Source organism: Oncorhynchus clarkii, chromosome 3 (genome assembly GCF_045791955.1).
Source record: "Oncorhynchus clarkii lewisi isolate Uvic-CL-2024 chromosome 3, UVic_Ocla_1.0, whole genome shotgun sequence".
Lineage (NCBI taxonomy): Eukaryota > Metazoa > Chordata > Actinopteri > Salmoniformes > Salmonidae > Oncorhynchus > Oncorhynchus clarkii.
The window spans coordinates 41,367,125-41,391,388 of NC_092149.1; the positions used below are offsets into that span (position 1 = coordinate 41,367,125).

The following is a 24,264-nucleotide window of genomic DNA, read 5'->3' on the forward strand; positions in this document are numbered from 1 at the left end:
TTCCAGTCATTGGCAGCAGAGAACTGGAAGGAAAGGCGGCCAAAGAGGAATAGGCTTTGGGGGTGACCAGTGAAATATGCCTGCTGGAGTGCATGCTACAGGTGGATGCTGCTATGGTGACCAGTGAGCTGAGTTAAGGCGGGGCTTTACCTAGCAAATACTTATAGATGACCTGGAGCCAATGGGTTTGGGGACGAATATGAAGCGAGGGCCAGCCAACGAGAGCATACAGGTCGCAGGGGTGGGTAGTATATGGGGTTTTGGTGACAAAACGGGTGGCACTGTGATAGACTACATCCAATTTGCACACTGAACTCTGTCTGAGAAGTAGTTGGTGAACCAGGCGAGGCAGTCATTTGAGAAACCAAAGTTGTTGAGTTTGCCGATAAGAATGTGGTGATTGACAGGGTCGAAAGCATTGGTCAGGTCGATGAATACGGCTGTACAGTATTGTCTTTTATCGATGGCGGTTATGATATCGTTTAGGACCTTAAGCGTGGCTGAGGTGCACCCATGACCAGCTCAGAAACCATATTGCATAGGGGAGAAAGTACGGTGGGATTCGAAATGGTCGGTGATCTGTTTGTTAACTTGGCTTTCGAAGTCTTTAGAAAGGCAGGGCAGGATGGCTATAGGTCTATAATAGTTTGGGTCTCGAGTGTCTCCCCCTTTGAAGAGGGGGATGACCGTGGCAGCTTTCCAATCTTTAGAGATCTCAGATGATTACGAAAGAGAGATTGAACAGGCTAGTAATAGGGGTTGCAACAATTGCGGCAGATCATTTTAGAAAGAGAGGGTCCAGATTGTCTAGCCCAGCTGATTTGTAGGGGTCCAGATTTTGCAACTCTTTCAGAACATCAACAATCTGAATTTGGGTGAAGGAGAAATGGGGGAGGTTTGGGCAAGTTTCTGTGGGGGGTGGCAGGTGGAAAGCATGGCCAGCCGAAGAGAAATGCTTATTGAAATTATAAATTATAGTGGATTTATCGGTGGTGACAGTGTTTCCTAGCCTCAGTGCAGTGGGCAGCTGGGAGGAGGTGCTCTTATTCTCCATGGAGAATCGGATTGGAGAATCGCTTCTTGAATCGGGGCTACAGCGTTCAGGTCCTGAAAGATGCTGGTATAAGGGCTGGATTTACTTGGCAGAGAGAACTTGTTGCTAAGGGGAGTGCCTCGTGATACATCGGAGAGAGTGTATTTTGTTACAAAATACAGCACTGAAGCAGAGAGCATTAAAATAATCATTAAAAATAATTGGAGAATCATCCAAAGTGATACGCTACTACGCCAAGTCTTTCCTGAGCCACCACTCATAAGCATTAAGAGATGTCCTACCCTATAAATGACAATTTAGTCCACAGTTATCTTCCGGGTGACTCTCAAAAGAACTTGGCTTGACCACAAACCCAAGGGCTCTTTTAAATGTAACCATTGCAACCATTGCAGTAAGAATAAGTATTTTGTTGACAAAGCTTCCAAAATGGAGTATTACGTCAAGCATTTCATTAACTGCAAAACCACTCATGTCATCTATAGATTGGAATGTCCACAGTACAAGGTGTTCTACATTGGACGGACAAAGAGACACCTTCAAGACCGCTTAGCGGAACACAAGTATGCCATACGGGTAGGCAATGAAGACTACCCCATGGCAAGGCACTACAAGTCCACCATGTCAACCCTGCCTCCCTACAAGCTATGGGTATTGATCATATTCCGGCCTCTATTAGAAAAGGGTACCATCTTAAACAGTTAAACCAAAGGGAAAGTTTTTGGATTTACAAACTACGGACCACTAAATACCCTGGTATAAATGAAGATATGGATTTCTCACCCTTCCTGTAGGGTCGTGATGGGTCCATTTTCTGTCATCTAGTGGACATTTTGCTCAACTGCCCTCAGCTATGGTTAGACTGTTGTTGTTCATGTTTTGCTGTGTTCTAGTGTACTATGGAATATATAGCTTTTTTATTCTTGACACTTCTCCCAGTCATATTTAAGGTTAGAACTACCTTTTAGTGTTCTGATACTTCTAGTTTGGAGTTGTATTTTTATGATAACATAGCTACAGTATTTCACCTTTTAATGTGTATAGTGTTGCTTACTAAGTGTGTCCAATCAATTGTGTAACCACTCCCTCTTCCAATTAGGGCTAATTGAAAAGCTGTTAAAAAGAGGACTTTGTATTCCTTTTTTTTGTACTCCCTGGCGAAGGCCATGCAGCCGAAACGTGTCGGTTTAAAAAAAATAAAAATAATATATATATATATATATATGTTTCTATTGAACATGCCATACTAATAAAGGCATTTTAATCAATTATATGAAGAGCGCCTTGGTCCTCCTTTCTTTTTGATGACCAATTTACCCCTTTTACCAAAGAGCACCTTCTATCTACCATAATTTACTATTGTGTACCTTAGTAGTGCTTCCCTTCCTCCTCTTTCTACTAACATTGGCCAGACTTTGGAGATGACACAGGTGTAAGCATGTGAGTTGCCTGTGTCACAGTCTTGTAACACATTTGTGCGGGTGCGGCTGAGTCTGTGTCCTGAGAAAGTGAAGGTGACTGTGAGGCCCTAGGTGTTGACTGCTGGGTCAGTGTGTCACCTAGTAACAGTTCTTTTGATGTGACTTTACTCAACAGTAACTGATCTATGTGCCTTTTCCAGATGACGTCCTCTGCCGTGTGGACAGTGTAGGACAAGATCAGCCTGAGCAATGACTGTGGCAACAACCCACTTTGGTCCTTTGAGTACTTCCTAGCTAAAATAGTTTCACCAGGACTGAAAGTTCTGTCCTTTGCTCTCAGTTCACAATGTTTGACTTGATTCTCCTGTTGACATCTCCTTTGCATTCTGCAGTTTGAGTAGGTCTAAACTTGTTTGTAGTGCTCTCTTCATGATTAGGGATACAGGTAAAGCCTTGGTGGTTTTGTGTGGTGTGTTCCTATAGGATAGCAGGAAGCTGTTCAAGCATTGGTGCAGTGTCCCTTAACTCCGAGACGCTTTCTCCTCAATGCTTCCATCCAATCCAGGCCACCAGAAGTAGGTTTGTGCAATTTCCTTAACACAAACCCTCCCACAATGACCTGAGTGTAGCTATTGCAACACTTCTTTCCTCAGCGAAGGCGGAATGACAACTCTCTTCCCCCACAGCAGACAACCGCACTGTGCTGACAACTCAGTTCTCCAAAAGGTTTCAGTTCTGAAGGATCTCTAGAGGCTTTACCTTTGATGATAATGTCCATCACTTGATACCACCGGGTTGACTCTCACTTTTGTTGAAGTGACTGGTGTGTTTTCATTTTCCACTTGTCTGAAGTAGATGTCAACTTGCCGTGAATCTGGCTTGACCACAGGTATTATTATAGTGTTAACTGGGAAAGTCCAGCTGCATTGCAGTGCAGTTCTGTCTTGCGGTATTTGATGTTGTAGGTGTGTGCTGACAACAACAATGCCCACCTTTGCATTCTGCTTGCAGCAAGTGACGGATTTCCAGTATGCGGTCCAAAGATGCTCGCCACAAACGATGATCTGTAAGATCACCGTGCACTTCCTCCCGTACAGATAATGTTGACATTTATGCACTCCAAAAAAGATGCCTAGGGCTTTTCGTTCTATCTGTGCTTAGTTACTTTCTACTTTGTTCAATGTCCTCGATGCACCGGAAGGCATGATATAGGACACGACTGCTCCCACAACATATGGACTAGAATCACAAGTTAGTTCGATGGGCAATAATGGTTCAAAGTGTGTCAGTACCTCAGATTTCAGTAGTTCACGAATGGTTTCTCAGTACATTTTCATGTTTTGTTTTGACAAAGCATTCGAGGCAGCGGCTTCAGCTTAATTGTTAAGCTCGGGATAAAGTGTCCGTAGTAATTCAGTAACCCTAGGAAAGAACGTAAATGGCTCACGTTCTGAGAAGCTGGGGCAGCCATGATTGCCTTGACGTTGGACGGAGCCCTGTGAAGGCCTGTAGCATCAATGACATGTCTGAGGTATTCAACCGAAGATTGGAAGAATGCACATTTGTCCTTACAAACTTGTAGTCCTTCAGTCTCTAAGGTTGGATTCAAATTCTGGAAAAGTCCACTTCGTCCTTCCCAGTAACGAGGATGTCATCCATTTAGCATTGTACTCCTGGCAATACTCAAAATCTAGTCCATTGCCTTCTAGAAAGGTACTGGCGCACTTGTGATTCCAAACGGTAGACGACAGTACCTGAAGAGTCCCTTGTGTGGTCAGAAGCACCTTTGACTATTTTTTATTTATTTTTTATTTCACCTTTATTTAACCAGGTAGGCAAGTTGAGAAAAAGTTCTCATTTACAATTGTGATCTGGCCAAGATAAAACAAAGCAGTTCGACACATACAACGACACAGAGTTACACATGGAGTAAAACAAACATAGTCAATAATACAGTATAAACAAGTCTATATACGATGTGAGCAAATGAGGTGAGATAAGGGAGGTAAAGGCAAAAAAAGGCCATGGTGGCAAAGTAAATACAATATAGCAAGTAAAACACTGGAATGGTAGATTTGCAATGGAAGAATGTGCAAGGTATAAATAAAAAGAATGGGGTGCAAAGGAGCAAAATAAATAAATTAATTAAATACAGTAGGGAAAGAGGTAGTTGTTTGGGCTAAATTATAGGTGGGCTATGTACAGGTGCAGTAATCTGTGAGCTGCTCTGACAGTTGGTGCTTAAAGCTAGTGAGGGAGATAAGTGTTTCCAGTTTCAGAGATTTTTGTAGTTCGTTCCAGGCCAAAGAAAGAATTGGTTTTGGGGTGACTAGAGAGATATACCTGCGGGAGCGTGTGCTACAGATGGGAGATGCTATGGTGACCAGCGAGCTGAGATAAGGGGGGACTTTACCTAGCAGGGTCTTGTAGATGACATGGAGCCAGTGGGTTTGGCGACGAGTATGAAGCGAGGGCCAGCCAACGAGAGCGTACAGGTCGCAATGGTGGGTAGTATATGGGGCTTTGGTGACAAAACGGATTGCACTGTGATAGACTGCATCCAATTGGTTGAGTAGGGTATTGGAGGCTATTTTGTAAATGACATCGCCAAAGTCGAGGATTGGTAGGATGGTCAGTTTTACAAGGGTATGTTTGGCAGCATGAGTGAAGGATGCTTTGTTGCGAAATAGGACGCCAATTCTAGATTTAACTTTGGATTGGAGATGTTTGATATGGGTCTGGAAGGAGAGTTCACAGTCTAACCAGACACCTAAGTATTTGTAGTTGTCCATGTATTCTAAGTCAGAGCCGTCCAGAGTAGTGATGTTGGACAGGCGGGTAGGTGCAGGTAGCGATCGGTTGAAGAGCATGCATTTAGTTTTACTTGTATTTAAGAGCAATTGGAGGCCACGGAAGGAGAGTTGTATGGCATTGAAGCTTGCCTGGAGGGTTGTTAACACAGTGTCACAGTGACTATTCTTCCATGTGCAGCTGCAGGTAGGCTTCAAAAAGGTAGATTTAGCTGAACTTTTGACCGCCAGCTAAGCCGGCAAAAAAGTTGCAGATGTGTGGTAGTGGATACTGCACAGCGGACAACACAAGGTTAACTGTAACTTTAAAGTCTATACACATGACATGTCTATACACTCATGATTCCACCATCCTTCTTAAGGACTGGTATGATGGGTGTTGGCCATTCAACCACACTGACCGGCTCCAGTACTTTGTTCTTGACTAAAGAGTCCAAGTCAGCCTTGACTTTTGGTCTGATAGCATAAGGTATCATAAGGTGCTTTCAGAAACTTTGATTTACTCTCTGGTTTAATGCTAAGTTTCATTGTAATGTATTTCATGATCTCCATGAAATACTCCTCTGTAATGTTTGGCAGGTAGGTGGCAGGTAGGCCTGTCTCTCCATGTGTCATTGTATGCACTGATGGCCAGTCCAGTTTTATTTTCTCCAGCCACGATGGTCCCAGTAGTGCTGGATAAGTCTCCTTTCACGACATAGAGTGGCAGCTTTTCAGTTTGTCTGTTTAACTGAACTGCGACATCAGTAATGCCTCTCACAGCGAGAGATTCACCTGTGTACGTCTTTAACACCATGTGTGCTGGCTGAAGTGGAAGGTGTTTTAGTGTCTTTTTGTAGACTGTGTCTGACACCAGGGACAGCTGCCCGTGTCACTCTCCCTGCGCAACGACTGCCCCTCTAGTAAGGGAGAGACATATAGTAGCCGTGTAGCCATCCAGCAACAGTCAGTATAACCAGTGTGACTTCCTCTTCTGATGAGTCACTCATCTCTGTTTTCTTGCTCAAATGCGTGAGCATCTCTTTATCCTTCATTGGTACTGTCTTTTTCTTTGTTTTCAGTCTTTGACGTTTTCTCTGAGCTCTCTTTGTTTCTGCAGGCTCGCTCGATGTGACCCTTTTTACCACAGGCTTGTCCTTACACCAAGTTTAGGCACAAAATGCTGTGAAAGGATCCAGGAACCCAAATGACTTGGATGTATCCCATCTTTTTATAATAGGAGCTTTGTTTCCAGAAGATATCAAAATGTTGAATAAATGTTACACCCACAGAGCTGCAATAGTAACGTAGCCAGGTATAGAGGGTTTAAAGTCTGCTGAACTGTTAAATGTCACGATTTAGGGAGGGCAGGAGGACATATATTATTGGCGTTGGTTGGTGTCAAATAGTGACCCAATCAGTTCTTTAAAATCCATCTTCAGCTGTTCTGAGCTGCCCTTCATAATGTCATTGAATCCCACGTGAACTATGATAGACTCAATTTCCTGATGCTGGTTTAAATTGTTTGGGATCAGCTTATTGATGTATTGAGTCAATACTATGTAGAGGCACCTTTGACAGCAATTACAGCTGTGATTACAGTCTTTCTGGGTAAGTCTGAGCTTTTCACACCTGGATTGTACATTTGCCCATTTTTCGTTTCACAATATTTCAAGCTCAAATTGGTTGTTGATCATTGCTAGACAACCATTTTCAGGTCTTGCCATAGATTATGTCAACTGTAACTTGGCCACTCAGAAACATTCACTGTCTTCTTGGTAAGCACCTCCAGTGTAGATTTGGCCATGTATTATAGGGTATTGTCCTGCTGAAAGGTGAATTCATCTCCTACTGTCTGGTGGAAAGCAGACTAAACCAGGGCTTCCTCTAGGATTTTGCCTGTTCTTAGCTCTATTCCGTCTATTTTTTCTATCCTGAAAAACTCCCCAGTCCTTAAAAATTACAAGCAAACCCATAACATGATGCAGCCACTACTATGCTTGAAAATATGGAGATTGGTACTCAGTAACGTAATGTGTTGCATTGGATTTTCCCCAAACATAATACTTTGTATTCAGAACAAAAAGTGAATTGCTTTGTCACATATTTTGCAGTATTTTGAACAACATATTATGGTGTATTGTGTGTTGGCCAGTCACAATTTTTTTCTCAATTTAATCCATTTTAAATTCAGGCTGTAATACAACAAAATGTGGAAAAGGTCAAGGGGTTTAAATACTTTCTGATATCCCCGTAAACAAAAAATTACATAAAAATGTCCTGGACAATTTCCTTTCTAATTACAAGTGAGACATGCTTTGTTTCTGTAAAAGAAACCAACCTTAAACTTAAACTTTTTCACCAGCTCAGTGACATGTTTGTCATCAAGCCAGATACTAAGATGTTTGCAGGAAGGAACTCACTCAATTTGTGTACCATGCAAACTAATCATTACAAATTCATTTAAATATGGGTTATGGGACCTACAAAGAAGTATGCGTTTTGTTTGGATTTACCACCAACTTTAGATCCAATAGTGACACCTGCAGTGCTTGAATATCAGACTTCAAATGTGAAAAGACTTGGCCAACTGATGGAGCAATGGAATATGACACGGTATTTGTATTTATTATGGATCCAAGGCAGCAGCTCCTCTTCCTGGGATCCAGCAAAATAAAGGCAGTTATACCATTTTAAAAACATTACAATACATTCATAACATATTTCACAACACATGCCAGCGCAATTATTATTTTGGGTATAGCGAAGCGTCACTTGTTTTTTTCAGCGGTAGGTAAAATGCGTTAGGTAAAATATATTTTGCTGAAGGGCTATCCATTTTCATTTCAGAGGTACATTTTTCTCCATGTAACCCTCATTATACAGTACCAGTCAATAGTTTTGACACACCTACTCATTGAAGGGTTTTTCTTAATTTTCTACAATGTAGAATAACAGTGAAGACATCAAAACTATAAAATAACACATATGGAATCATGTAGCAACCAGAAAAAAGTGTTAACAAATCAAAATATATTTCATATTTTACAATCGTTAAAATAGCCACCCTTTGCCTTGAGGACAGCTTCGCTCACTCTAGACATTCTCTCAACCAGCTTCACCTATAATGCTTTTCCAACAGTCTTGAAGGAGTTCCCACATATGCTGAGCACTTATTGGATGCTTTTCCTTAACTCTGCGGTCCAACTCATTCCAAACCATCTCAATTGGGTTGAGGTCGGGTGATTGCCAGGTCATCATCTGATGCAGCAGGTCATCACTCTCCTTTTTTGTCAAACAGCCTGAAGGTGTGTTGGGTCATTGTCCTGTTGAAAAACAAATGATAGGGGAAGGGAAACCCAGGGGAAGGGAAAACCAGGTGGGATGGCGCATCGCTGCAGAATGCTGTGGTAGCCATGCTGGTTAAGTGTGCCTTGAATTCTAAATAAATCAGACAGTGTCACCAGCAAAGCACCCTCACACCTCCTCCTCCATGCTTCATGGTGGGAACCACACATGCAGAGATCATCTGTTCACCTACTCTGCGTTTGGAACCAAAAATCTAAAAATTGACTCATCAGACCAAAGGACAGATTTCCACCAGTCTAATGTCCATTGCTCATGTTTCTTGGCCCAAGCAAGTCTCTTCTTCTTATTGGTGTCCTTTAGTAGTTGTTTCTTCACAGCAAATCGACCATGAAGGCCTGATTAATGCAGTCAGTCTCCTCTGAACAGTTGATGTTGAGATGTGTTTGTTACATAAACTCTGAAGCATTTATTTGGGCTGCAATCTGAGGTGCAGTTAACTCTAATGAACTTATTTGAGCTGCTCTTGCCATAATATGGACTTGGTCTTTTACCAAATAGGTCTATCTTCTGTATACCACCCCTATCTTGTCACAACATAACTGATTGGCTCAAACTCATTAAGGAAAGAAATTCCACAAATTAACTTTTAACAAGGCACACCTGTTAATTTAAATGCATTCCAGGTGACTGACTACCTCATGAAGCTGGTTTAGAGAATGCTAAGAGTGTACAAAGCTTTCATCAAGGCAAAGGGTGGCTACTTTGAAGAACCTCAAATATATTTTGATTTGTTTAAAAATAAATGCTGGTTACTGCATGATTCCATATATGTTATTTCATAGTTTTGATGTCTTCACTATTATTATACAATGTAGAAAACAGTAAACATAAAGAAAAACCCTTGAATGAGTAGGTGTGTACAAACTTTTGACTGGTACTGTAAATAACATTCAGTCCCTAAATGATACGTCATTTGCAAGTGGGAGCTCTTACAGTATAAATTACTCTTCCTCGCCATCTTGTGGCTGCCCTTAGTGGTACTGTATATTGACTTTTCCATTTCACCGGTAGTTCAAACACAATTTGACAATGACATTATTTTGTATTAATTAGCATAATTTCAATACTGTTTACTCATTCAATTATGATGCAAAGCAATATGTAGGAGACTTATTACTATTTCATATATTATACAGTACATATGAAAATAATCAACTCCACTTATTCATAAATATGTATATACATTTTAGCTGCTCTTTTAAAATTTCACAGAGCGAAACCCACAAATTACATAAATACCGTTTTTTGGTCTTTACTATATCTAGAAAAATGAATCATATTATTCCCTAACTGAAGCCCAAACAGTGACAATAAAACCTCAGAAGTTTGGGCTTGAGATTTTAACAATAAAGATGTTTTAATTGAAACGGGTTGCATGATAAGCTTTCATACTTGATTTCTGATTTGATCTGTGGTCTTTGCGGATTTAAAGACTATAATTACTTTTTTTAACGATGGAAAAAAACAATTTTGATGTCAGTGAAATTCATAAAAGGCTGCTGCATCTCCTCAGCACCATTGAATTACCTGTGTCCAACCAGGACAGATTAAATGACACTGCCATCAATCTGGAGACTGTCTCAACCCCTGCATCTTACAAAAATGTTTCAAACCCCATTAAAATCACCATAGTTAAATAAAGGTTACATTTAAAATAAGTCAGTTAATTAAGAACAAATTCTTATTTACAATGACGGCCTACCCCGGCCAAACCCGGACGACGCTGGGCCAATTGTGCCCTGCCCTATGGGACTCCCAATCACGGCCAGATGATACAGCCTGGAATTGAACCAGAGACTGTAGTGATGCCTCTTGCACTGAGATGCAGTGCCTTAGACCGCTGCGCCACTCGGGAGCCCATCTTAAAAAGTCAATTATAAATTGTAAGTATTCATTTTTGTTTTTGTAAAATTACTCATTGCTAAACATTATAACCCCTCATAGAAAAATGTGGTCTGCAACATCATCATTGGAGGTGGGCCACATCAGCAGAACTGGAATAGAAAACAAATTAATATTAGTAAATTAATAGATTATTTATGTCTGTGGACCATTGTTCTGTTATAATCTCCACCCGGCACAGCCAGAAGAGGACTGGCCATCCCACATATGCTCTCTCTAATTCTCTCTTTCTTTCTCTCTCTCGGAGGACCTGAGCCCTAGGACCATGCCCCAGGAATACCTGACATGATGACTCCTTGCTGTCCCCAGTCCACCTGACTGTGCTGCTGCTCCAGTTTCAACTGTCCTGCCTTATTATTATTCGACCATGCTGGTCATTTATGAACATTTGAACATCTTGACCATGTTCTGTTATAATCTCCACCGGCACAGCCAGAAAAGGACTGGCCACCCCACATAGCCTGGTTCCTCTCTAGGTTTCTTCCTAGGTTTTGGCCATTCTAGGGAGTTTTTCCTAGCCACCGTGCTTCTACACCTGCATTGCTTGCTGTTTGGGGTTTTAGGCTGGGTTTCTGTACAGCACTTTGAGATATCAGCTGATGTACGAAGGGCTATATAAATAAATTTGATTTGATTTGATTGTTATGCCTCAGACACCACTGTATGTGCTGGGCTAGCTTTATGTATTTTAATGGGCTTTATCTGAACTGGTGAGGGAAATGTCTCACCTTCCAGCGGTTCCCACACTCGTTACAAAGAACAAAAGTGGTCATAGGCTCGTCAGCGCTGCGGGTCTGCATCTACACACACACACACACACACACACACACACACACACACACACACACACACACACACACACACACACACACACACACACACACACACACACACACACACACACACACACACACACACACACACACACAAACACACACAGTTAATACGAAGGCAGCTTTCATTCAACAGCACAAGCTGTCTCCACTGTATCTCACTGTGTAAAATGTAACTGGAACTGGTAGAGCGTACAATATAAAACTGATATTGGGTCAGTATGTAGAGCATATGTATGTTTACAGTGCAGTGAGCAGTGTGTATCTGTTTAAGTAAAATATAGTATATACCTTGTAATATGCAGAATATGGTATGTTTACCTGGTTGTAGATGCAGTTATTTTTGCTGCACTGAAACAGATCAGAAATGGTACCGCTGGTTTTGGACAGCTGGTGTTCCCTAATGGCCTCCTTAGTCAGATTGTTCCTCAGCTGCTTCAGCTCATCACTAGTCATCAGATAGATAGATAGATAGATAGATAGATAGATGGATGAAATCTCTGAGGGAAATGTGTCTACTCAAATGTTTTGGTAGGTGCTTGACTTTCTTGACTCTCTCTCTCATTAATACAACATCTTAGGAATATGTTAGAGGCAGGGGTGGGTCATGGGTTTTACTGCTAACCTACAAAGCATTACATGGGCTTTCTCCTACCTATCTCTCTGATTTGGTCCTGCCGTACATACCTACACGTACGCTACGGTCACAAGACGCAGGCCTACTACTTGTCCCTAGAATTTCTAAGCAAACAGCTGGAGGCAGGGCTTTCTCCTATAGAGCTCCATTTTTATGGAATGGTCTGCCTACCCATGTAGGCAAACTCGGTCTCAACCTTTAAGTCTTTACTGAAGACTCATCTCTTCAGTGGGTCATATGATTGAGTGTAGTCTGGCCCAGGAGTGGGAAGGTGAACGGAAAGGCTCTGGAGCAACGAACCGCCCTTGCTGTCTCTGCCTGGCCGGTTCTCCCCTCTTTCCACTGGGATTCTCTGCCTCTAACCCTATTACAGGGGCTGAGTCACTGGCTTACTGGGGCTCTTTCATACCGTCCCTGGGGGGGTGCGTCACTTGAGTGGGTTGAGTCACTGATGTGATCTTCCTGCCTGGGTTCGCCCCCCCCCCCCCGGGTTGTGCCGTGGCGGAGATCTTTGTGGGCTATACTCGGCCTTGTCCCAGGATGGTAAGTTGGTGGTTGAAGATATCCCTCTAGTGGTGTGGGGGCTGTGCTTTGGCAAACTGGGTGGGGTTATATCCTTCCTGTTTGGCACCTGGGGTGTCCTCGGATGGGGCCACAGTGTCTCCTGACCCCTCATGTCTCAGCCTCCAGTATTAATGCTGAAATAGTTTATGTGTCGGGGGGCTGGGGTCAGTTTGTTATATCTGGAGTACTTCTCCTGTCCTATTCGGTGTCCTGTGTGAATGTAAGTGTGCTCTCTCTAATTCTCTCTTTCTCTCTTTCTTTCTCTCTCTCGGAGAACCTGAGCCCTAGGACTATGCCTCAGGACTACCTGACATGATGACTCCTTGCTGTCCCCAGTCCACCTGGCCGTGCTGCTGCTCCAGTTTCAACTGTTCTGCCTTATTAAGGATATTAGCAGTAATGACCAGAGAAGTGTCAGTCATAGTAATGAATCTGAATGAGAGCCAGTACCTACCTACCTGTCGGATTTGGAGTCAGTCGAATGACGTTTCACAGAAAGGCTGTGCTTGGAGTCAGTGGAGTCCTTTCTACAACAACGAGAGAGAGAGAGGAAAACCTGTCACCTTGTGACACTGCTGTTCATCTTAGTGAGTGCTAGATTCTGTTTTTTTTACTTTCATTTGACCATGTTACTACTACTACTCCCAACTGATCAGCAACAGCAGTGGTTACTCCCAGGTGCTGTTCTCTACTGTGAGCAAGCTCCTTCAGCCTGTGAACAACTCTGCTACCTCAGCCTCCCCAGAACGGTGCAATCAATACCTTTGTTTCTTCCAAAGCAAAATTGAAAATCTCAATAACATCTTCCTGTCCTCTCCAGACCCTGTAGTTGATCTACACAGTCCTATGCTCCCTGGGTCAAGGTTCTCCATGTTCACCACAGTCACTGCAGCTGATGTAACCAAGCTGGTTAGAACATTGAGGCCCACAACTTGCTCACTTGACCCTATCCCCACCTCACTTGTCAAGTCCTAGTTATCTGTTCTGGAGCCTTTTCTTCACAGAAATCATGAACCACTGGATGTGTCCCTCCACAGCTCAAACTCGCCGCAGTCACACCAGTACTTAAAAAGCCTGGATCTGACCCTGACAACCTCCAGAACTACAGGCCTATCTCCAACCTGACCTTGCTGAGTAAGCTCCTCAAACATGATATGTCTAGCCAAGTCCAACAACATCTTGCCACTCACAACCTACTTGAGCCCTTCCCGTCTGGTTTCAGACACAGAGACTGCTTTGGTAAGGGTCACCAATGACCTCCTCATGAATGCAGACTCTGGGGCTGCCAGCATCCTCATACTGCTGGACCTCAATGCAGCATTCAGCGATGCCATTCTGCTGGACCGCAAGGTGAAGCTACCGGGCCTGTCAGACACTGTCCAGGACTGGTTCAGGTCCTATCTCACTGATCCGCCAGGGGGTCCCTCAAGGCTCGGGCAGCTACTGTTTTGGATCTACATGCTGCCACTGGGAAACATGGACTGGGCTTTAACTTTTATGCTGAAGACACTCAGCTGTATATCTCCACAAACACTGCCAATGCCACTGCATTCCTGGTCAGTTGCCTGCAGGACAGCAAAGCGTGGATACAGCTGAGTTTCCTGCAGTTAAACTGCAAAAAGACAGAGGTCTTCCTGATTGGCACTCGCATCATGGACTAAATCAGCAGCTACAGCCTCAATATTGATGGTGTCAAGGTCCTCCCCTCCAGTGAGGTCCGCAATCTGGGTGTGATATTTGACAGTCAGCTCTCGTTTGAGGCCCACATCAGAAGTGTTACCAAAGTTAAATGTTTCTATCTATGGAGCATTGCCAGGTTACGACCTATGTAACCTACACTTTTACAGCCTTCAGCTGAGCAACTCATCCACATGTTTATCTTATCCCGTTTGGACTATTGTAATACCGTGTTGGTTGACAAATATGACAAGTGCCTAAGAAGGCTACAATATGTCCAGAACTGTGCTGCATGTGTCCTCAACCACACTTCCCCAATGAGTACATCACTCCAACTCTGTTCAACCTCCACTGGCTCCCCACATGCTCACACATTGACTTCACACCTACCAAGCTATCCACAACTCTGGACCCAAGTATCTGTCTGACTTCGTCGTACACTCCGTTCACTCCTACAAGTCCATCTCCCTTCAGCAGTCCCAGAGCAGACAAAAAACTATGGGTGACAGGGCTTTCAGTTGTGCAGCTCCTAGGCTGTGGAACGCACTTAAAGTCACTGTCAGGGCTGTAGAGTCTCTGGCCTTACTTAAGGCAAAGCTAAATGACTGAGCTGTTCAGAAAAGCTTTCAATGACCAATGTTAATTATATTCAACGGATTGGACAACACCTGTATATAGCATTGATTGTTGTCTGCTTTTATTATTATATAAAACAAATCAGTGCCTTGGGTGTGAGAAAAGAGCTTTACAAATTACAATATTTCTTGATTTAATTATTTTCCTTCAAAGTTCACTTCATATAGTTTTAAAAGTGAGGTCAATAAGTGTTTTTAGAGTGAAGTTTAGTACAGTCGTGGCCAAAAGTTTTGAGAATGACACAAATATTAATTTTCACAAAGTCTGCTGCCTCAGTTTGTATGATGGCAATTTGCATTTTCTCCAGAATATTATGAAGAGTGATCAGATGAATTGCAATTTATTGCAAAGTCCCTCTTTACCATGGAAATGAACTGAATCCCCCAAAACATTTCCACTGCATTTCAACCCTGCCACAAAAGGACCAGCTGACATAATGTTAGTGATTCTCTTGTTAACACAGGTGTGAGTGTTGACGAGGACAAGGCTGGAGATCACTCTGTCATGCTGATTGAGTTCAAATAACAGACTGGAAGCTTCAAAAGGAAGGTGGTGCTGGGAATCATTATTCTTCCTCTGTCAACCATGGTTACCTGCAAGGAAACACGTGCCGTCATCATTGCGTTGCACAAAAAGGGCTTCACAGGCACCTAAATATACCATTTATCTGATCATCAAGAACTTCAAGGAAAGCGGTTCAATTGTTGTGAAGAAGACTTCAGGCTGCCCAAGAAAGTTCAGCAAGAGCCAGGACCATCTCCTAAAGTTGATTCAGCTGCGGGATCGGGGCACCACCAGTACAGAGCTTGCTCAGGAATGGCAGCAGGCAGGTGTGAGTGCATCTGCACGCACAGTGATGCGAAGACTTTTGGAGGATGGTCTGGTGTCAAAAACGTCAGCAAAGAAGACACTTCTCTCCAGGAAAAACATCAGGGACAGACTGATATTCTGCAAAAGGTACAGGGATTGGACTGCTGAGGACTGGGGTAAAATCATTTTCTCTGATGAATCCCCTTTCCGATTGTTTGGGGCATCCGGAAAAAAAGCTTGTCCGGAGAAGACAAGAATGCGCTACCATCAGTCCGGTGTCATGCCAACAGTAAAGCATTCTGAGACCATTCATGTGTGGGGTTGCTTCTCAGCCAAGGGAGTGGGCTCACTCACAATTTTGTCTAAGAACACAGCCTCCGAGAGCAACTCCTCCCAACCATCCAAGTACAGTTTGGTGACGAACAATGCTTTTTCCAGGATGATGGAGCACCTTGCCATAAGGCAAAAGTGATAACTAAGTGGCTCGGGGAACAAAACATCGATATTTTGGGTCCATGGCCAGGAAACTCCCCAGATCTTAATCCCATTGATTTATGGTCAATCCTCAAGAGGCGGGTAGACAAACAAAACCCCACAAATTCTGACAAACTCCAAGCATTGATTATGCAAGAATGGGCTGCCATCAGTCAGGATGCGGCCCAGAAGTTAATTGACAGCATGTCAGAGCGGATTGCAGAGGTCTTGAAAAAGAAGGGTCAACACTGCAAATATTGACTCTTTGCATTAACTTCATGTAATTGTCAATAAAATCCTTTGACACTTATGAAATACTTGTAATTATACTATATTCCATAGTAACATCTGACAAAAGTATCTAAAGACAATGAAGCAGCAAACTTTGTGGAAATTAGTATTTGTGTCATTCTCAAAACTTTTGGCCATGACTGTACATCCACCAATAATTGGTAGCCTAGTGGTTAGAGCGTTGGACTAGTAACCGGAAGGTTGCAAGTTCAAACCCCTGAGCTGACAAGGTACAAATCTGTCGTTATGTCCCTGAACAGGCAGTTAACCCACTGTTCCTAGGCCGTCACTGAAAATAAGAATTTGTTCTTAACTGACTTGCCTAGTTAAATAAAGGTTAAATAAATAAAAATAATATGATCCTGCTTATGCAGACCTGTCTTTCTTGCCATCCAGACTAGGACTTTTAGCAGGTTTTGGTTTGGAATCTGACAAATCGTTTCTGAAACAGGAAACATTTGTACGTAACATTTGCATGTATTGCAGCCATTGCTGATTGGAAAAAAGCACACAGCATTCAGGGAGCAGGCATGCTTGATCAAACAGCTTCACCAGCAGAGGGCAGACAACATGACAAGGTGGCGAAGCACAGATAAATATGCACACATACAGTATTTCCCTATGAAGACCTCTGCACCAATGAAGGGGTTAACACAACTCTCTAATAGCACCAAATAATACAACCACAACTCATGTCAGTGGGATTCAACTTAAACAAGCACATAGGCCCACATGCAGTGTATAATTATGCATGCATCTGTGCACTATGGCCTGCCAACCTTTCTTCCTTGGCATCAACAGATGGTCCTTTGGGCACTTTGCTATCGGAGTATTTTCTGCAAAAGGAGAACGGTTAGCAGTGCTTTGCAACTGTTGTCATAATAATCTTCATCTAATTTAACAAAATTATATCATCATCCACATTTAGAGAATGTCATGAAAGTATTCAGACCCTTCGACTTTTTCCAAATTGTGTTTTGTTACAGCCCTATTCTAAAATGGATCAAATAAAACAATTTCCTCAACCATCTACACAGAACACCCCATAATGGCAAAGCGAAAACAGGTTTTTAGAAATGTTTGCAAAACAAAAAATACCTTATTTACATAAGTATTCAGACTCTTTGCTTATGAGACTCTAAATTGAGCTCAGGTACATCCTGTTTCTATTGATCATCCTTAAGATGTTTCTACAACTTGGAGTCCACCTGTGGTAAATTCAATTGATTGGACATGATTTGGAAAGGCACACACCTGTCTATATAATGTCCCACAGTGGACAGTGCATGTCAGAACAAAAACCAAGCCATGAGGTCGAAGGAATTGTCCGTACAGCTCCGAGACAGGATTGTGTCGAGGCACAGATCTGGGACAGGCTACCAAAACATTTCTGCAGCATTGAAGGTCCCTAAGAACACAGTGGCTTCCATCATTGTTAAATGGAAGAAGTTTGGAACCACCAAGACTATTCCTAGAGCTGTCCACCCGGCCAAACTCAGCAATCGGGAGAGAAGGGCCTTGGTCAAGGGAGGTGACCAAGAACTCAATGGTCACTCTGACAGAGCTCTAGAGTTCCTCTGTGGAGATGGGAGAACCTTCCAGAAAGACAACCATCTCTGCAGCACTCCACCATAAGGTTTTTATGGTAGAGAGGCCAGACGGAAGCCACTCCTCAGTAACAAAAAAGGCACATGACAGCCCACTTGGAGTTTGCCAAAAGGCACCTAAAGATTCTCAGACCATGGGAAAACAAGATTCTCTGGTCTGATGAAACCAAAATTGAACTCTTTGGCCTGAATGCCAAGCGTCACGTCTGGAGGAAATCTGGCACCATCCCTACGTTGAAGCATGGTAGTGGCAGCATCATTCTGTGGGGTTGTTTTTCAGCGCAGGGACAGGGAGACTAGTCAGGCCCTCAGACTGGGGTTCACCTTCCAACAGGACAACGACCCAAAGCACACAGCCAAGACAACGCAGGAGTGGCTTCGAGACAAGTCTCTGAATGTCCTTGATTGGCTGGCCCAGCTAGAGCCCGGACTTGAACCCAATCAAAAATCTCTAGAGACATGAAAATAGCTGTGCAGCGACGCTCCCCATCGAACCTGACAGAGTTTGAGAGGCTCTGCAGAGAAGACTTGGAGAAACTCCCCAAATACAGGTGTGCTAAGCTTGTAGTGTCATACCCAAGAAGACTCGAGGCTGTAATCACTGCCAAAGGTGCTTCAACAAAGGGTCTGAATACTGATATTTTTTTGTTTTTATTCTTAATAAATTAGCGATAATTTCTAAACTAGTTTTTTCTTAGTCATTATGGGGTAATGTACAACCCAGAGAACCTAACAAAATGTGGAAAAGGTCAAGGTACTTTCCGAAGGCACTATATAACAGGAACTATTAAATTACTGTTGGATACTATATTTATCATGACATTAGGAACATGTACTGAAAAGGCTAAACACAATTGAGCAAACTTAACATGAATGAGGTAGTATGATTTACAGATCCCAGACCCATCCTTTTTCACATGGTCAGATGACATAACCTTCAGAGAAACGGGTTTGTAATCTGACAACTCCTCTCTGGGTAGCAAACAGCAAAGAAAGTGATGTTTGAAACTTCACAAGTAAAAGCAACAAAAATGCGTTGTGTCGGAATTAATATAATCCATTTAGCATATCTATCAATAGGAGCAGTTCAACAATGTCACAGAGAACAAACATTGCTAACACTCAAAAGTAACCACACAAAAAAACAACCATGCAACATCACAGTGACCTCTCCTTTTTGACTTCCACTGACGGGCGCTTCATAGGAGGGGGAGGATGGAGATGGAGAGGTGCAAAAGGAGCATTGGGGTCTGGAGTCTCTTTTCTAACCACAGAAATCCACGAAGGCTCTTTTCTAAATGTAAAATATTATTTTCAATCATCACTACTATTCATCATTGCTATCGATAGTATAGTAGCACACTCATGTTTAAAGTTTTAATAGTCGTGTATAGGGGATACACATGCACCATCCAACGAAAAGCTTACTTGCAGGCAGTGGTGTACTTAAGTAAAAATACACTATTTAAGTAGTTTATTGCGGTATCTGTACTTTACAATTTATATTTTTGACAACTTTTACTTTACTACATTCCTAAAGAAAATGATATATTTTTACTCCATACATTTTCCTTGACACCCATTTTCTGTAACCTTTCGGTTACTGGCCCAATGCTCTAACCACTAGGCTACCTGCCGCCTCAAGAAAATATAATTAAGTATATTTTAGCAATTACATTTACTTTTGATACTTAAGTATATTTAAAACCAAATACTTTGACGTTTACTCAAGTAGTATTTTACTGGGTGACTTTCACTTGAGTCATTTTCTATTACGGTATCTTTACTTTTACACAAGTATGACAATTCCGGACTTTTGCCATCACTGCTTGCAGGTTGCTCCTCGACAATGCAACAACTATAAGAAGTAATAAAAGATAAGAATACGAACGAACATAAAGTAAATGGCTCAGTAGAATAGAATACACATTTTTGCATAAGTATAATACAGGAAGGACAATTTATACTGTTGTCCAATATGTCTTGTGAAATAAATATAGTTTGACAGAAGAGAACGCCTGAAAACGTTTGTCATTTAAAAATGATTATTTTTTAAATTGTACCCCTTTTTCTCCCCAATTTCGTGGTATCCAAATGTTTAGTAGCTACTATCTTGTCGCATCGCTACAACTCCCGTACGGGCTCGGGAGAGACGAAGGTTGAAAGTCATGCGTCCTCCGATACACAACCCAACCAAGCCGCACTGCTTCTTAACACAGCGCCATCCAAACCGGAAGCCAGCCGCACCAATGTGTCGGAGGAAACACCGTGCACCTGGAAACCTTGGTTAGCGTGCACTGCACCCGGGCCACCACAGGAGTCGCTGGTGCGCGATGAGACAAGGATTTCCCTACCGGCCAAACCCTCCCTAATGATGCTAGGCCAATTGTGCGTCGCCCCATGGACGCGGCCGGTTATGACAGAGCCTGGGCGCGAACCCAGAGTCTCTGGTGGCGGGAGGCACTTTTGTCATTTTCTGTGTATCGCTGACAGTTTATCATCAAAAAAGGAGGAACATGTTCATTGATGCAATGATTTTGACTTTGCTGTGCTGTATAAAGTACTACCTATGACAACAAAACAAATGGTAAAACAGTGATGTCAGGGCACATTTCACTGTGTCTGATAAAACAGAGGTAGATGATGATCTATAACAAACTATGGACCATAATAGACAACTCAGTCTATTCACAAACAGCATGCCCTCTGACCTCTCCTTCTTCACCTTCACTGAGAGACATCTGGACAGAGGGGTGGGACGAGGATGAAAAGGAGACAGAGTGTCTGAAGAATCTCTCCTGAATGGAAATTGAAAAATTCCAAATGGAATCTGAGTAAAACCATGCTTTCCAGAACTAATACAACTAGCACAAATCGAATGATTAAGGAAAGCATGCATTGATCATGATCACAAGGTCACTACCCACTGGGCACAAACGGATTTAGTCGCAATCTTTAACTTTGAAATGGAGAAATGAATCCAACATATACATTATTAATTTGTAAACAAACTGGAATTAAAGCCAGACTAAGTCAATGGCACAAAAGACACATGTTGATGTTCAAATATTGATATTTGGTTGAGTTGACAAACACAATTCAATATCACTTTTGCAATACAATAACTTGCATAATAACGTGTCGTCAAGTTAAGAAATGATGTTGTATTCACATCTCCAACTAAATAAAAAACATTAAAGAATAGGATTAGGCCAGTGGCTCAGATTGTAACGATCATCGTTGGAATGAGGTGAGGACCAAAGCTCAGCGTGGTATATGTTCATGATGATATTTATTTAAACTCAGAACACTTAACAAAATAACAAAGAGAAAGAAACAAAACCGAAACAGTTCTGTAAGGTGACAAAACACACTAGACAGAAAATAACCACCCACAAAACACAATAGAAACCATGCTCCCTAAATATGGTTCTCAATCATGGACAACGATTGACAGCTGCCTCTGATTGAGAACCATACCAGGCCAAACACAGAAATGGCAAATCATAGAAAACTAACGTAGACAACCCACCCAACTCACGCCCTGACCATACTAAAACAAAAAGACAAAACAAAGGAACTAAGGTCAGAACGTGACACAGATGAAATTATCCAAACATTATGTATCCTTTAAATGTTGATATTTGATTGTGTTGACAACCAAACACAATTGAATATGACTTTTGGAATACAGTAAATCGCATAAAGTTAAGGCTATTTTACAAACTAAAGTAACAGTATTTCTTCAACCTTAACTTTTTACTGCAGTGGGCTAAACAGGGTCACACAGAGTGTTTCAAATCTACTTGGATGGTTATGGGCTTAAAAGAAGAAGACATGTACCATATCAGATATATAGAGATGTATAAAATGTTTAGTTTGCATCCCAATATTACACTTTATATATCACAGACAACTGAACTATAACAAACCCGTTTGACATTGAAACACCGGATACATTATTTTATTTGTTTATTAATTATGAAATTATGAATAATATTCCACCCATGTGGCCACTAGGTCATTTGACTGCAGGAAAGGGCTACAATGAGTAACACATCTACGGCCACATTGAAGTTAGCCTACTGTAACTATAAATGTCTTCTTATGTAATCATAGAAAGTGTGCATGTTCAAGATAGAGTGCAAAGTTTGCCGTTCTATGGAGATCTTCACAATTGCTATAATAATCTGTGATGAATATCTACAGCATTGAACACTTGCACTATGTACTTTTAATGTAATCTCAACTGCAATCCAGGTAATTTGGTAGCGCAATTAGAAGAAGCATATTGATAAAACATTATGTTTAGGTATAAATACTAAATATCTGACATTGTATTCCCTTTTCAACTTTGTTGTGCTTTTAAAATGGTTGACAGTACACTGCTAACACATTTAGATGAGAACTAAACCAATAATCTGACATTGTTTTCCCATTGGAATTTAGATATGCTTTTAGATGGTTGCAAGCACAGTGATAACACATTTATAATTCACCAAACTTCCGGCTGGCTTTTTGAGTGTGTGAATAAAGGTTGAAATCTCATTGATCAACATGTCAACCAAATATTACCCAAATTTCTACGTTGAAATGGCATGTTGTGCCCAGTGGTATGCTGTATGAACAAGTCAGTGAAACAACAAGGTTGGTGTGCAATCCATCTCAAGGGCTTCCAATATAAACATCTCAAACATCTTTTTTGTAGCCTTATATCCATACAAACCACTCATTCAGTAATGTCTTTCTTGGGTTCTTCAAAATATCTTTCCTTCTTTGTTTCTTGCACATCTTTCATTTTTTGTGTCATGTACAGGTACATGCCTTTCTTTTCTGGATTCTTCGGTTCTTGGGTTCTTCTAAGTGTTGTTCTTTTTTGGAGTGTTCTACAGTTCTTTCTTTTCTGGCATCTTCTATACATTTTACATTTTTGGATTGTTCTGCATGCTGTTCGTTTTTGAATGCCTCTGTATATCACTCTTTTTTTAAGGTCAACAACTCTCTCGTCTTTTTTGTGTTCAACATTGTGCTTCTCTTTTCGCTGTTTGTCAGAGTATTCTTCCTTTTCAGATTCAGGATCTGAATCAGAAACATCCAGCCTCTTGTGACTATAGCAGCAAAAAAACACAGGCCACACCAGATACCGTATCTTCCCCTTTTCTATGTTTACATTTTTGCCTTCACACGCAGGCAATGGTTTGAGTATGTGTGTATGCACCTACCTGGTGTCTTTCTCTAAGGGGGACCCTGTGGGACTGGGGACCCTGTGGATTTGTTGGAGTCAACCCCATTCTTCATCTCATTGGGCCTCTCAGTACACTGAGTACGTGCAGCATCTAAGGGGCAAAGAGCGTAAAATGTTGTCCCTACGTACTGTGTAAACTGTAAAACGCAACTCCAGACAGCTCCACGTTCTAAAAGACAGTCTCCAACAATCCTACCCAGCAGTCTCTTCCAGTCCTTGATGAGGATCTTGGACAGGGAAACAACCACGTCGTCTGCGCAGTGCTTCCTGATTCCATTCACAGACATGCCGATCCTCGTTTCCTATCCAGAGGAATGAATGTTTTGTTTGGAGTAGGCATAACTATATAATCCATTCCCTGTTTGTGGGGAAATTGACTGCACTGTATTCCCCATGCATTTGATCATTTTTAATGTTGAACGCAGAAGTAGTCTAACTTCTGTACACCTAAATAATACATAACAGGTGAGTGGGATTTTCCTGTTGAAGGTCCTCTACCTGCAGAAGTTTCAGCGTCATGTTGAAGCTCTTCAGTTCATGCAGCAGGTCCAGGGCACCCTCCTATGTACACAAAGATGGAGATGATGGTATTGGAAGTTGTAGCCAACAGGGAGAGCAGCAGAATTATTTATTTTAATTACATATGTAGTACCACGGGTGCAACTTTCACTGGGGACGGACGGCCCATCCCTCATGACCCCCCCCCCCCCCCCCCCCACACACACACACACACACACATTCTGGAATTGCATTTTTGTCACCCCCCAGTTTTATCATTGCATTGTGATTATAAAAAAAAGAGGCGTGTGCTTTAGGACCATGCGGACAACTCAGAGTGGTCGGGTTGGCTGTTTGGTGGTTTCAACCGGCTGGATATAGGACGTCCGGAGACGACAGAGCATGCGAACAGAGGCAGCTGTTATATGTGTGTGTTGTGCTTTTTTCTAAGTTGTAAAAG

The 24,264-nt window shown here is 42.1% G+C and overlaps 1 pseudogene; it reads right to left on the minus strand.

The window, feature by feature from the left end:
- Positions 1 to 24,264, minus strand: part of LOC139385559 (transcription elongation factor A protein 3-like) — a 39,691-nt pseudogene that overhangs the window by 10,920 nt on the left and 4,507 nt on the right.